Below are 14,303 nucleotides of genomic sequence, written 5' to 3' on the forward strand. Positions count from 1 at the left end.
TAGCACATATGGATGCTCCATACTCTTCTCTAGAGCTGATACACATATGTATGTGTAGTCAAAAGCCCAGACTTTCAGAAATAACTCATAAACATTCACAGAATATGTCAAATGTCATCATTGCAGGTAACCACCTATGTACATCATGTTTGACATTGGAAAGGTGTGTGTCATATGTACGTAAGTCTGTGTATATGTGCATAGATTTTATGTTTGTGTGCATTTAGCCAGGGATATACATACATTTATTCATGCCAGCACTGAATTGAGTAGGCCAGTATGGATAGTATGTGCACACCTTCCAGAAGAGGGCATCTGACTCCTGATGCAGCAGCCTTCCTTACCCAAAGGCCCCCAGCCTCTCACACCTGGGCACTGGCATCCTGCTTTGCCAATGGAGGTGAATGGTGCCAGCACAGGGTGAAATATTAAGGCAGCCGCTTGAAATTCAAAGTGTTTCTTTTAATTACTGGGTGGATGCCACTTGTCGATCCAATCCAGCTCTTAAATTAATCTTAATTACATGGATTTTGTAACTTTGGCATTAGCCAGCCACACAAAATATGTATTTCATAATCCTAGAAACAGGGGGAAAAAAGACTGCTGCTGAGCTGAGAAGTCAGCTGATGATGTTATCAGCCTCTGTGGCTGTGGGTGTAAGTGTCATTGGGGTGTGTCTGAGATGGTATCGGGAATACCAAATTAATTCACTCCTGCAAATATCAAAACAAGCTTTTTGCCGGCAAGTAGGGAATAGGCAAGAGGTTTGAGCTGCTATATTTGGAGCTTCTATGCCATCCAGTGCTGATACAATAAAGAACACAAGCATCAGGGAGGGGAAGTTGGTGATCTGCCCTGTTTTGGTAACAAGTTTTGAGTGTGCATACCCAAAGACTGCTACTCAAGCCTTTAGCTGTTCACATTATATTTGTTGTTTTGGATTGGCGATCAGGAATCCTGCCTTTGTAGCTCTGCCATTGACTTGCTGGGTGTGACTGGGCAAGGGGAGGGAAGCTTTCCATCCCTGTGCTTTGGTTTTCACGCTTTCCTTCCTCCCTTTTGTTTGTTCAGACTTCTTTTCTTTTCTGGATAGGAGCAACCTCTTAGTATGTGTCCACTCAGCATTATATGGCATCTAGGTGCTACTCTGCTATGGATGATGATAATGGATAAATTGAATTATCTCAGGAGAATTGATACTTGTACTCTCTGTTAGGGATGAGCATCCAGGACCTCTCTGAGCATCCATCATGCCAACTTTAAATAGAAAAGAGAGCTGGGAATAGATGGTCAGGGATATTCATAGGAGATGCAGACACACAATTTGCCTTACCAGTCACTGCATGTTCTTTAAACAGGAAGCAGGGCCTTAGCTATCCCCAGGGATTGGTGTCCCCTTGGGATTAACATTCCTGCTGACTGGGTTCAATTCCTGCTTCTGCAGATGAGACTTTAAAAACGATAGATAAAACTGGGAGTAAGCACAATTGTGAACTATTCTTCAGTCTTCTTGCTCTAAATCTGAGTCATGATGAGAGCAGAGTCTGTGTATAGCCGAGAGCGACTCGTGGTGAAGTGGCAAAGTGTATTTAGGAGCCTTTTCTGTGTCACTACTGCAGACCCAGGGGTGGAGGAAGAGTAATGAGCAAGCAGAAGATCTGTGTATGTGTAAGCACATTCACCAGTGGAGAAACATTCTGCTGCACACAGATGGACATACAGGCACTTGTGCACACCTATACCTTTTATTTGCACATCTGTAAGCACCCTTTTTCCATTTTCTCTACAATACAGGCACCTGAAATCTTTGTAGAATTATTTTTTCTCTAGAATAGGCTTGTAAATGGCTCATCTTATGGCTGACTTGTGAGTTTGTTCAGTGCCTGTGTGACGTATTTTGTTTGAAGATGCCCCTTTTTTATTCTTACAAACTTCTTGTGTTTGGCTCATCTACCACTGATCATACTTCTGCCTTTCTGGTTAACACTTTTACCTTCTAAAGCTTTTCCTCAAGTTGCTTTACAGGGCAAGGTTAGCTTAGATACCCATTTGAGGGGGTTTCAGAGCACTTCTGGAAACATAAGTGGGAAAATGTTAAACCTCATGTCAATTTGCCTAATTGATGTGAAACTTGATTGTGGCCAGGGAGGAGTGGATTTCCCTGCTTTAGTCTTGTGAATAATGTGCCCATCTGAAAAGAGAGAAAATGAACTAAATCCTGGCAGCCAATGCAACTGTCCTTACAGGGTGGGATTCTCCCATACAGAGCAAAACCGGGGAAGTTACATGCCTGACTCCCTCGAGACGCCCTGTAATGCTGGACCCCTGTATTTTGTTCTGGATGAAGCTGATGGAGTTTTCTGTAGGGAAGTTATTTTGATTCCAATTTTGTCAGGTTTCTTGGGCTTTTCTCCAAAGCACTTGTTTCTCAAGTAATGGCAACAGAATCCGGATTAGCTAAACTGCTCTGCTCCTGAAATACTGTGTCATTTCTGTGTTCTTGAGATACTGCAACATGCAGTTTTTAATCTCAGAGGCTTGCTGGAGTTGGTGTGACTTGAATAGGAATGATACAGAACTTCCTCAGTTTTCACATTTGAAAACCTTTAGATGGCTGAACTCACCCAGCAATGGGGAAGAAGCCAGCAGGCAAATGGAGAAACCTTTCCAGCTTTCAGGGTAGGTAGGAAACAGAATGAGTTAATGTTGGCCCAAAGGGCCACAATAAATAATGAGAGCTCTTCCAAGTATATCGGGGGAAAGAAATACGAGAGAGAAGGTAAGCCCATTAATAAATTAGGAGCAAGCTGGAATCAATGGTGAGGCTAAAATGGCTGAGCTACTTAACTTTTTTTTTAATTGGTCTTTAAGAAGAAAAATATAGAAATGGAATATGGACCATTAGGAAGTAATGAGCATCTTGGCACCCAAGCTGTTGATGTAAAGCAGATAAGGGAACACTTGAAAGAATGGATAGCAACAAATCAGCAAGTCCAGCTGATGAGCATCCTGGGATGTTTGGCTGCTGAATTCACTGAACTGCTGGCAGGTAGTTTGAAAAGTTGTGGATTAAACAGGCAGGTCCTTCATGGTAAGTCCATATCAGTAGTTCTGCAACAAAGACCGGCCTTAAAAAGCTATCAGGAGCCATCCTGCAGTCACCACTTTACAGAGCCCATTGTATTATCAGCTTGGACTGGTGCTAAAATGAGTTACGCGAGTTCCAAAAAGCCTAAGTTCAGAAATTGGCCAGACTAGATGGTTCCTTTGCTTCACATAATTAAAATTAACACTTTTGTCTTCTCAGTAAACTTGCATGATTGGACTGGAGCTGATCCAGCTGTGCCAGGGAAAACCCACCTAATAAATTTACCTAAGGGTTTGTGGCTTTCAGTTTAGCTTAATGTTCAAAAATGCGGCTCCTGCAGAGCAGTCTAGCAGATGGATCTCTGCTGGTGTAACCTTTCTGCTGTAAAACTTGAGGCTGCTCTGATTTTTCCTCCAAATGATTTTTTGGTTTTGCTATTTCAGCTAATGTTGTACTGCTCCTGAGGCTGAACTTAGTGTTTTGTACCTGTTGCTGAAGTTGGTCTGTAGAGGTGAAGTACAATAGCATAGGCTAAGTGGGTCAGGGTATGTTCTAGACTGCCAAAGTGATGAGCACACTTTGCTCATCCAGAAGGGCTAAATCCATTCTGTGAATATGGGGGCACCCCTCTGTAGGCATAGCTGCATAAACAGGAGTGGTATCTTTCTTTTAAAAGGATTTCCAAGTCTGCAGAGAGGATTGTTGCTCTTTCTCTGATTCTTTGTCAAGACTTGTGGAGAAAATTGGTAAGCAGAATGATAGTATTCCCATTACAGAAGCATTTACCCTGTAACAGTGTCTGTGAAGGGCAGTGCTTCCAGCATGGGGGAATTGCTGCCCTGAATACAGTGTATGGGCTGGGGGAAAGCAGTGTGTGAGCACTTTTCAAACAGAAGATCCTGCTGAGCTGCTATGTAAGCTGTTGTAGCATATCTGGTGCTCTCCTCAGCCTAGAACTAGCTTGGTGCTTTTTTAGCAACACAAAGAAAGATGAAGCAGAATACAAGGCGCTTACACAGATGGATAATTTACTTAAGGTCTTATTAAAGCCTTTCTCTGAAGTTTACTGAATAAACCATCAAGCCATACAGAGCTTCTCCAGATGATATTGTTCCAGGTGAATAAATTCTTGTTTGCCACATTTCCTTAACAATTGAGGTAGTTTACAGGCTTTTGCCTAAAGTTATCTTTGCAGGTTAAAAGAATAGAGCTGGATTTTACCCTGTAGTAAGACCTGTTCCCTTTCTAATTTTCCTCCAAAGGAACTCATTCTGATGTGGTATATGATTTTACAGAACTCTGAGTTAGCCCTGGAAGGCAAGACCTACTGAACAGTGCAGTTGCAATGTGGATCCCCTGGTCACTGACCTCAGGGATCAGGGAATACCCAGCCAGCATGGCTTGCTAACTGCATCCACCCCTCTCTTCCGTCCTGCCAGGGATAGGGGCAGTGCACTGTGTGTAGTGTCCTTCAGAGCATACAGCTGAGAGGTACAGTAGAGGATAACTCTCCCCAGGTATTTGATACCTTGATTGTGTAGAGTCTTTTCCATTTGCAAATAGTGTATGGAATACATTAGCACAGAAGCTGAGATTCTCCAGCAGTTACGTTTCAATTGTCTGTCTTTCTCATTTCTCCTCCTACGCACCTTCTTTATACCCCCCAGTGATACAGAAAGCTTAGACTTAAATGATTTCAGTGGGTGAGAGGCAGGAGGTGGGGAAGGAACTAATACGAAAATTACTTTAATTTAACAGTCTGTCACTCACGCTGGCCCAAAGGAGCTCTAAGACCATTATCAGTGACCCTATGAGCCACTCTGCTTCTCCTTTCCTCAAGCATAAACTTGAACTATTATACACACTTATGGGTGAGAGCATACTTTCTTCTCTACCTGCATATTTAGAGGTAAAATAAGGAAACATCTGTTGATGGAAGTTGAGGACACTGTGAGCATGAAGTCTGAACCTATTCTTGCATAGTAGGTGCTCTGTGGACTCGATAGCACTGGTGAAGTCCAGGTTTAGTTTAAGTTTAAACCAGGGGTCTGAGAGGAAAAAATCATCCCTGTTTGTGGTCACTGAGGAAGCAGTTCTGGGCTATCATTATTTATTAGTATACTCCTTGTGATAGCACCCAGAGACCCAAACACTGATCTGTTAGAGAAGGCTCTCCAGCAGAGGTTGAGTAGGGACACTCAGCTGCCTCATCTCTTCAGTAATGGAGCCCTGGTTCAGGACTGCGGCGCCTAGATCCACAGTAATGAATGTAATTAGTTCTAATAATGGGTGAGGTGATACTGTCAAATGAGAGATGAGAGGGTTGAGTTGGGTTCTTAGGGCCCTGTTCTTGTTTATGCAAAGGTCTTTTTACACCAGTCTGGCAGTGCAAAGAGGTCTGAAAGATGAATTGAAAAGTTAAGAGGCTACCCTATGGGTCTCTGGCTGTTAACATCCATCTTTGCTCACCTGGCAGAACTGGAGGGAATCAAATGCCAAGCAAATACAGTGGACAAAAACCTCTTCTGGTGTAAATATGTATCACTCCTTTGATTACAGTGAAGCTATGCTGATGGAGGCCAGCTGAGGAATGGATTCAAGGAATAAATGATTTTTGCCCTCAGTCTGTATGTCCAAAGTCAAGTCCTTCGCATGACATGTCCCATTCAGTGTTAGAGAAGGTCGTATCTCACCTCCTTCTCTTCACCTGGGCTCTCCCCTCTCCTCTGGATAAACAGTATTTCCCCATTGCATTCCCAGTCCCTCACGCTTCACCAGAATTAAATTCATCATTCATTTTTTATGGTTTATACATAGCAGTAATTTATGTTTTCAAATATATTGAGGTCACACTTTAGCAGAAAAAGAGTGTTTCACATTTAAATTGAAGGCATGTTCGTTCCATTAAACAGAGATGTTTTGGATAATTTTAAAAGGCTAAAAGTAGTAGATAGTAACATTAAAATAAAATTTGAGAGATGTAATTACACCTAATCGTACCATAAAATAATCAATACTGCATTACATTATTTCTGACTTCCCCAGTTATAGCCTTTTTTTGTTAAGCTTTTGAATATTGATGAGGTCAGTGGGGTCACAGTCGACTCTCTGAGGTCTAATGGAGGTGGAATTAAGGTGATGTCCTCTCCTATTATATCTGCACAGGGAGGCGAGCTCTCTACTTTCTCAAACTGGGGAGATAACATGGCATCAGAAGCCAATACCTCGGCATCATTTCTTGAGCTGAGCTGATGCTGTCAGTAACTGCTGACGGGGAAGCTGGCAGAGCTGTCTCCCCATCACAGAGCCACTCAATTACACACGCCAGGACGCAGAGGAAATGATGTTCACGTCAACAGAGATCATTACCAGCTGGAGACCAGTGTGTGTAAGGTGACAAGAACCAGTTCCTTCCAGTTCAGCCAGGATTTTCCCTGTTGTCTCTGTGGGACACTGAAAAGGGGTTTTGTTGTGCCCTTCTCCTTCTCTGCCCCTTTAATTGTGCCTTTCTGCCTGACATGTACCCGAAACAACAGTCCCCTCTGACCGGATTGCAGAGCATTCATCCTTCACCAGCCTTTGTGTAAGGACATCAGGAAAAGCTGGGATTCAGTACAGGTGTTCGGACATGGACCTTCATATCCCAGGAGGTACATGGCTGATGGAATCTGAGTAGATGTGTCTTTGTCACCATAAAATCTCAGTTTGAAAGGCCCTGGTCAGTAATATTCATCATTTATGGATCTTGTAGCCATCTGTGCATTTCATTTGGGAATTCTTTCCTGTGTAAAGAAAAAAATAGCTGCTGGGAGACAATGATCTGTATTTTCCCTTGTTTCAGTGTGTACCCCTCTAAGTACTTAATACTTTGGGCTAGGGCAGCATTTAAAGCAAGAGCTAAAACACTGGGAGGCCCCCATTCTGCACCCAGATTTCTCGTAATGTGCTGGTATGTGCCTTCCTGCAAATGATTTAGAATTTAACCCAGGGAAAGGGCTGGGATCTGAAGAAATACACAGCAGTAATCTTAGGATTTGTATTTTGCCTTCTGTGCCTCTGTTTCTCCATCCATACAATGAGTATAAAGTTCTTTTTATTGAAGTCTGTTTTGCATAATGGAGGTAAGAGAAAGGTTTCTTTGCTTTTGATAAGCCCTTTGAAAAAGGCAACAAAATGTCATTTTTCTGGGTTCTGATCATAAATATCAAGAAGGATGGAATTTTAAACCAGAACCAAATCAAGCAGTACCTCTGCATTATCCCTTTCCCATTGCCACAGCATCCTCAAATTACAGCGCTCAGAACAAAAGGCAAGATAATGAGCAGGCCCCTATCATTACCATTAATAATAAAAATGATATAATGTATTTTTAAAACTTTCCTTAATGCAACACCAGCCCAGTCCTCCCAGCCCTCAGATTATCACATCTTCCCAAATATATGTATCTAAATACATGGACGAAAGTGTCAGCTGGGGAACATGCACGGTGCAGTTCAGACGCTGGATCTCCCCATCCACTGTGTTTCTCCAGGGGGGCCCGTCCCCTCCAGAGGGACCATCTCCTTCCATCACCCTTCTCACACCAGCACCCCCCCCATCCCCCCTGCTTGCCTGTGAAGTTAATCCTCCCCTTACACGCAGTGCTGTCCCTGGGGCCTGGCTATGTGTGTGCCCCCTGCCCTCATCACTCTTGCTGTGCCAGTTTTTGAGGGATTTTCCTGCTACCTATTCCTATGTACATCAAACTCTCTACATCCCCCTTCTCTCACCCCCTTCCATTTACTCCATGCACCCCATTTTGTTCCTGCTCTGAAATCCAGTTGTTAAAACTCATGATAGAAGGTGGATATTTGCCCAAAATCAAACTACCAGCAGCGCTCCCTCTATTGCAGATAGAAGCCAGCCCCGTGCCTCTGATGAGGTTGAATTGCTTTCAATTGACAACAGAAGCTGCTGCTGCTCTTTCTTTCTATTTTTTTTAAATTTGAAAATGGAAGGGACACTATTAGGAAATTTACATTTGCGAATATGATATTTAATTAGCAATATTAATAAATTAATAGAAGCAAAGAACCTTGTTGAGACTCCAGATTAATAAAACATGCTTTAGCTGAGTAAATGAGGTGAGCCAGGGATGTGATGCCCATAGAGGATACAAGGGAAATCTCACTCCCTGAATACCCCTTCAAGAGTGGGTGAGGGGCAATAGTGAACTGGGGCAAAGGTTTTTCTGTCTCACAGTGCTGCTCACACACTGGCCCTTTCCCTGTCCTGCCACAATATTTACACAGGAAATTAGGAACAGCTTTTCTGCCCACCTTCCCCTTTCCCCTGCCAAGAAGCTGAATGAGTCAGTGGTGGGGAGTGAAGGAGAAGCAGTGCCTGCAGGTGTAAGGTAACAGAAAGGGCAGTGCAGGGCAAATGCTTAGAAATGTTTGGCCAGATCCATAGAAAGCGATAAAGGAGACTTAGAGCATTTTCTGATCTGATCCTGTTCTGAACACGGAGCTCAGACTCTCACTGAGCTATGACTATACCCAGCTTGGTCTCTGCAGGGCATTTGGAGGGCTTTGCTCAGAAGGACCCTCAGTCTGTGGCATACAGAGGAGGTCCATGCAGGAGGTGATGTCTCAGGGCAGAAGAGAAGCAGTACAGTAAATGTCAGTGGGGGCTCAGCTAAGAAGAATGACCACATTAAGCAAAGGTCTGGCGTGGCATGAGACAAATTGCTGTGAGGTTCACAGGGGTCAGTCCCAGCTAGGTGTCCAAGTCTTAATGTGCATCTGTCACTGCTTTGAATCTGGGGTGCTAATCCAAACTGGGGGCCAGTCCTCTGCCACTCACTGATCCACCAGTCTGCAACTCACTCCAGCATATGCTGTAAATTTCTGTGCCTCATTTGTCCTGGAGAAAACTCCTTGCTTTCCTGGACTCAGCAGGGCAGTGAATGCAGAAGAAGGTGGTACAGCCCTTTCCCATGCTGCTGCATTAGTGCAGGGGGGGCTGGGACGTCAAGACTCCAGGGATCCAGTCAAGCAGGAGCCTGCAGTTCCAGGTGACTTGAGTGACTTCATCTGTCGTGAAGTCTGGGACAGGAAGGGGACAATGTGGCTCTCTGGAGCCTGTAGTTATGCATGGAAAAGCCTTTGCAGTATGGTGATGGAGAATCAACTGCATGGAGATATCTTAGCTGGTGTATTACTGTGTCTGTGTGCAACAACTGGTGCAGCCTCTTACCTTGATGCCTGGCTCAGGAGGGAGAGCAAAGGAGAAGCAGGCCCCTGGGGAACCAAGCTAGCAGTCAAAGCAGTAGCTCTCCCGGGGTCTGTGTGACATTCACACACATCACCGTGAAGTCACGCTCTCCTGCAGAGCATGGGAGAGGTGATTATTTATTAATGTACTGAGCACTGTCCCCATGCATCACTCTGCCTTGCTCTGCTGCAGCCTCAGCAGTGCAGCACTGGGACACTACAGCCTGCTGGCCTCTCTCTGTACACCAAGATGTCTCCGCACCTCAGAGGGACCCCAGAACAGGGCAGTGATGTGGGAGGAGGAGAAAGCAAACACATGAATTGTCTGGCACAATGTTGATTGTTTAGTAATGCTTTTTGCATGCTCAGCTCTTGTGGATTAGTACTAGTCTCAAAACAGGCAGCCTGGTTTTCCATGAGCCTGTCCTAGGAGCCCAGGGTGCTTTTCAGCTCTGACATGAATGCTTAGTGGGCAGATCTCTCTGTCATGGTGTTCTCCTCTGTGCATTAGGGATAGTAGCATGTATGGAATGCTCATGGATCACCCTGTACTGTCACTCCTCCCTTCAGTGCAAAGTGTGTGGAAAACTCTCCCAGTGTAAGCCCTTGGTCCAGGAGAAGGGGAAGCACTTTTCTTGGTGTGAAGGACAGCAAAGAGGACAGACAGGATGCAACCAGTTTCTCCCTAAAATTGAGCAGAGGTAGATAGAGAGCAATATGACTATCTTGCCTGATCCCACAGTGGCTTAGCTGTTCTTCTCCCTTCTCCAGGGATGGCTCATCCCCACTGTGTGGTTTGTGTTACACTCCTGATGGCTGACATCTTCACTAACTGTGGAGAAGTTTGCTATTGGAATGGCATGTACACAGGTCTCCTGAGAGAGCTGCAGTTCGAGAAACAATTGGGAAATGGCAGAGATATTGGGGATTCTGGCTTGCAGTGCCACTCTTGGTATAGAGATAAGTACATGGTAGGTGTGGCAGAAGAAGAAAAAGGAGAAAAGTTGGCTTGGGTGGGGTGCAGGGAGTAGAGATGGGTGAGGAAGGCATGAGCTCATAGATGTAGGCAGGAATGGAGCTCGGCAGTATGTGGATGTGAAATATGCATTGGGATCGTCTTGGGATAGAGAAGTCCTGGAGTAGGCAGTCATTAATCTGGAGATGTGGGCCACGATGAGGCATTCTGAAGCTTAGCCCCAAGGTGGGGCTGCCTTTGATGGCAGCAAGTGCACACACAGGCTCTGGGCTGTGCCTCCAGCAAGTGAAGGCAGTTGCTGGGAACCACCTCCAGGCTCATCCTGGGTGGTGGACACCTCCTGGGCCTTCCAAGGACTTTGGCTTTGGACCATAAGGCTGCCGTGCTAAGATCTGTAAGGCCAACTGCATGGTTTGCAGGAGGAAGGATGGTGCTGCAGAAAAGCTTCCAGACCAATGGGGGTTTTGTTACTGTAGGCCATTTTTTCCCTGCAGATTGCAGGTTCATAGCCCTTAGGTCCTGAGCTATGGAGACTCAAGGCCTTTGTAAGATGTTCTCTGTCTGCAGAGGTTGGTCTTGTGTTTTTTCCCTCTTTTTCATTTGTGGCTTATGAAGCACTACAAAAATTCAATAGCAAATTTGAAACACCTGGATTGGATCTTTGTGTTCAGAGCCCATTTCTGTGCCTGGCAAGAATCTTGAGAAAGAAATCCCAGGCCCTGCATGCTGCCCCAGGCATTGCTGCTTATCACCCTCTCTGTGGGGCTGACACATCCCAGGAGTGGGCATGCACCATCTGAGCTCCCACAGACATGCTGCTCTGCCACTGCACCTCCTTCCTGACCTGCTCATCCTGTCCTGGCTCTTTCTTTAGCTCAGGCTGCCAGACAGGGTGCTGGTTTTATGAAGGGTATAGGCTACTCCAGAGCCATCTTCCTCTGTGACCCAGACCCAAGGTCTCTTATGTGAAAGACGAGGATCGTAACCTTTCCACCACTATCCTGTTTAATCCCCTGCTTCTAGTGAAAGACACTCAGTGGAAGCCCGAAGGGGTGTCTGGGCTTGTTCGTGAGCTGGAGCTCTGTCCTGCCCCTAGTCCTTGGAACTGACGCCCATGCAAATGACAAGGGAGGAAATTGCAGGCAGAGGAAAGGCAGTGAGGAGGGTGCTTCCTTATGCAACGCCTGAAGGACTGGGACAACGATCTTCACATCTCTGGGCCATGACTCTTAGGGCCATGGTGCTCAAAGGGTCACATCAGAGTTTGTCCTGTGAGTGGTTTGAGGTGTAGCTATCTGCACAAAAGCCCTCCAAAGCCCTGTGCTTACACTGCTGTTGCCATGCAGCCTTGGGGGCTGTTGCCATAATGGGCTGGAAACCTCTGTCCTCCCGATTGTGCAGTCCCCATGTAATTTCCTAGTAGTCTTACGCAGTGCATTGGGGTACGTGGAGAACAGCAGGAAAGTGTTAATTCCTGTCTTTTTCTGCCTGCAGGAAGCTCTGCAGTTGCCTGCCCTGAACGTAGGGATTTGCAAAGTAGCAGGGAATTAATTTCTCCTGTTACAGACACTATCCAATCTGGGAATCTGGCAATAAAAGTCAAGTCTGGGGATGCTGCATCTTTGGGGATGCTGCATCTTTGAGGAAAAGGGAAAGCTGGGGCTGGTGTGGCTGAGGAGTCCCTAGGCTTGTAGGTGTACCTGCAGAAAAAGCTGTGTTGTGTGCATTTGGTCCTCAAATAGGCGGTGTATTCTGCTCTAAACTGTTTTGGCCATTGTACCTTTCACATACATGTTGAGGGCTGACTTTCCCAGGCTGAGGTGCTCTCCACTGAAATCTCTCTCCTCTATACAAGGACTTCGGACGCTGGTGGGCTTAATTAAGTCATCTCTTAATAACTGCTCTTTTAAAACGGCCCGGCTTCCATCTCCGGCTTAGAGTAGGGTGTGCGACCGAGGCGGGAGCTCCCGGGGAGCCCTGAGGGGGAGCAAGGCCGGGCCAGCCCCGAACCGAACCCGCACACGACCCCTGCCCTGGCTGGCTCCTGCCGCTCTCCGCAGAGCTCCCTGTGCCCGCCAGCCCCGGGGTGCTCCCGAGGCTCCGCGCCCCGGCAGCGCCGGGCTCCGCCGCCGGTACCCCGCTGCTGGCGGGCAGCAGGGGGCGCCCGGGGCACGCCGGAGCCGCCGGCTCGGCTGGGCTCGGGCTGCCCGCAGGCTGCCGGGCAGCGCCGGTGCACCCAGCGCAAGGCTTTGGCAGCTCCCGAACGGTGGCGGTTTGAGCGGGCTCGGGGAGGGTGCAGCCGCGCCATGAGCCATGAGGTTTCGCCGCTGCCGGCTCCCCCGGCGCACGCCGCCTCCCGCCGCAGCCACGGCCCCCGGTGCTGCAGGTACCGGAGCGGCTGCGCCTGCCCCCGAGGTTTCTGCAAAGCCCGGTTATATAAAGTTTAATTATAACACTTGGCTCTCGTGTAACGCTTTCTATCTGCAGATCTCAAAGTGCTTTCTAAGCATTAAACAAGCCTCACAATGCCCTCTCCCGTCTTCATGTGGGAGGGTTTGCTACACCCTTTCTTTATTTATTTTAAATGCTGTCAGGAGAAACTGAGGTGCAGAGGTGGGAAAAGGCTTGCCCAAGATCCTGCAGGAGGTCAGCGGCAGGGCTGGATGTAGAACTGAGAAAGTCTCCTTGATTTGTTCCTGTCTTTAATTCCCCGGGAATGTTGCCTTCCTCCGGGAACAGCTGTGCCTGGAATCAACTGGGTTTGGGGATCTGACTGGCCTCTGTGCTGATCTGCAGTGAAATGCCTCAGTGACCTACACACAGTTTGCAGCAGGGCTCTTCTCTTTTCGGGAGCTATTCCTCCATCCCTGCTCAGAAAGTTTGGGCCCAACCTGTCCACTGCTTGCCATGGCTTTTCCTGACTTAATTTTATCAGCTGCTGGGGAGGAAGGAGTGGGACCTCAGCTCCAGGTCTCGCTATCAGAGCCTGGGGAGCCAATTTGGCTGTAGCACATTTGTACCTCAGAAGGGACCATTCCCTGGCATCTCCTTCTCCTTCCCCATCCCCCCTTCATGAAAGGTCAAGGAAATGAATGGGACAGCGAGATGTGCAAGCCTGTAAATATTTAGCAAGCCACTCGCTTTTACATTGCAGATTTTGCTCTATGGGCATGGCCGTTAATATCAGTGAGACATTAGCTCGGAAAAGCACCCGTCACACTGTTAACACTAAAAGTGCTCCGTCAAAGCGCCTTGCTGTGAATTACGGGACTCCAGCTTGCTTTATTAGCCTGGAGTTTGTACAGCAGAAACATCAACCTCAGACCCATGGCAGAGAGAGGAAAAATCTACCAGGAGAATGAAGGGGGAGAGTGTTACCTGCAAAAGTGATAATGCCCTGCCAAGAATGGGGCAGAGAGCAACCTTTACCTTCAGTGGGGAGATCCTGTCTTGACAGACTGCTAAAGCAGCCCTGATCTGTTCCATCTTTATCAAAAAGCATGTTACATGAAGAGTGACGGGGGGGGGGGGGGGGGGGAAGGAGTGGGGGTGCGTTTCCTTTGACTCATTGAGTGTGTTTGCAGAGATTTGTTCTGTCTTAGAGTAGGGATGGTGAATTTTGGGTGCTGGGGGCACCTCTCGTCCCTAGCCCCCCCCCCCCCCAGATGCAGCCAATGTGTGGTTATGTGTTGGATTCAGGGTCACAATTTGACTCAGATTTCGTTTCATTTGCACAAAGACTCATTGACGCCCGGGCCTAATGAACATCAATATTCTTAATGACAAGGAAAAGATCTGTTTTATGGGACTCCAGACAGGCAGCGTCTCCGTGCTCCTTCTGCAGCATCACAGGAAAATAGCCCTGATCTCAGCCACGTTTGGGTTACCACTGTTACAAAGTTCAAACCCCAACCTCAGAGGAAGCTCCCCAGATAAGAGCATCTTTCTTGGGAACCTCTGTCAAAGTTTTGCACAATTAAGTGCT

The sequence above is a fragment of the Lathamus discolor genome, chromosome 16 (assembly GCF_037157495.1).
Source record: "Lathamus discolor isolate bLatDis1 chromosome 16, bLatDis1.hap1, whole genome shotgun sequence".
NCBI lineage: Eukaryota > Metazoa > Chordata > Aves > Psittaciformes > Psittacidae > Lathamus > Lathamus discolor.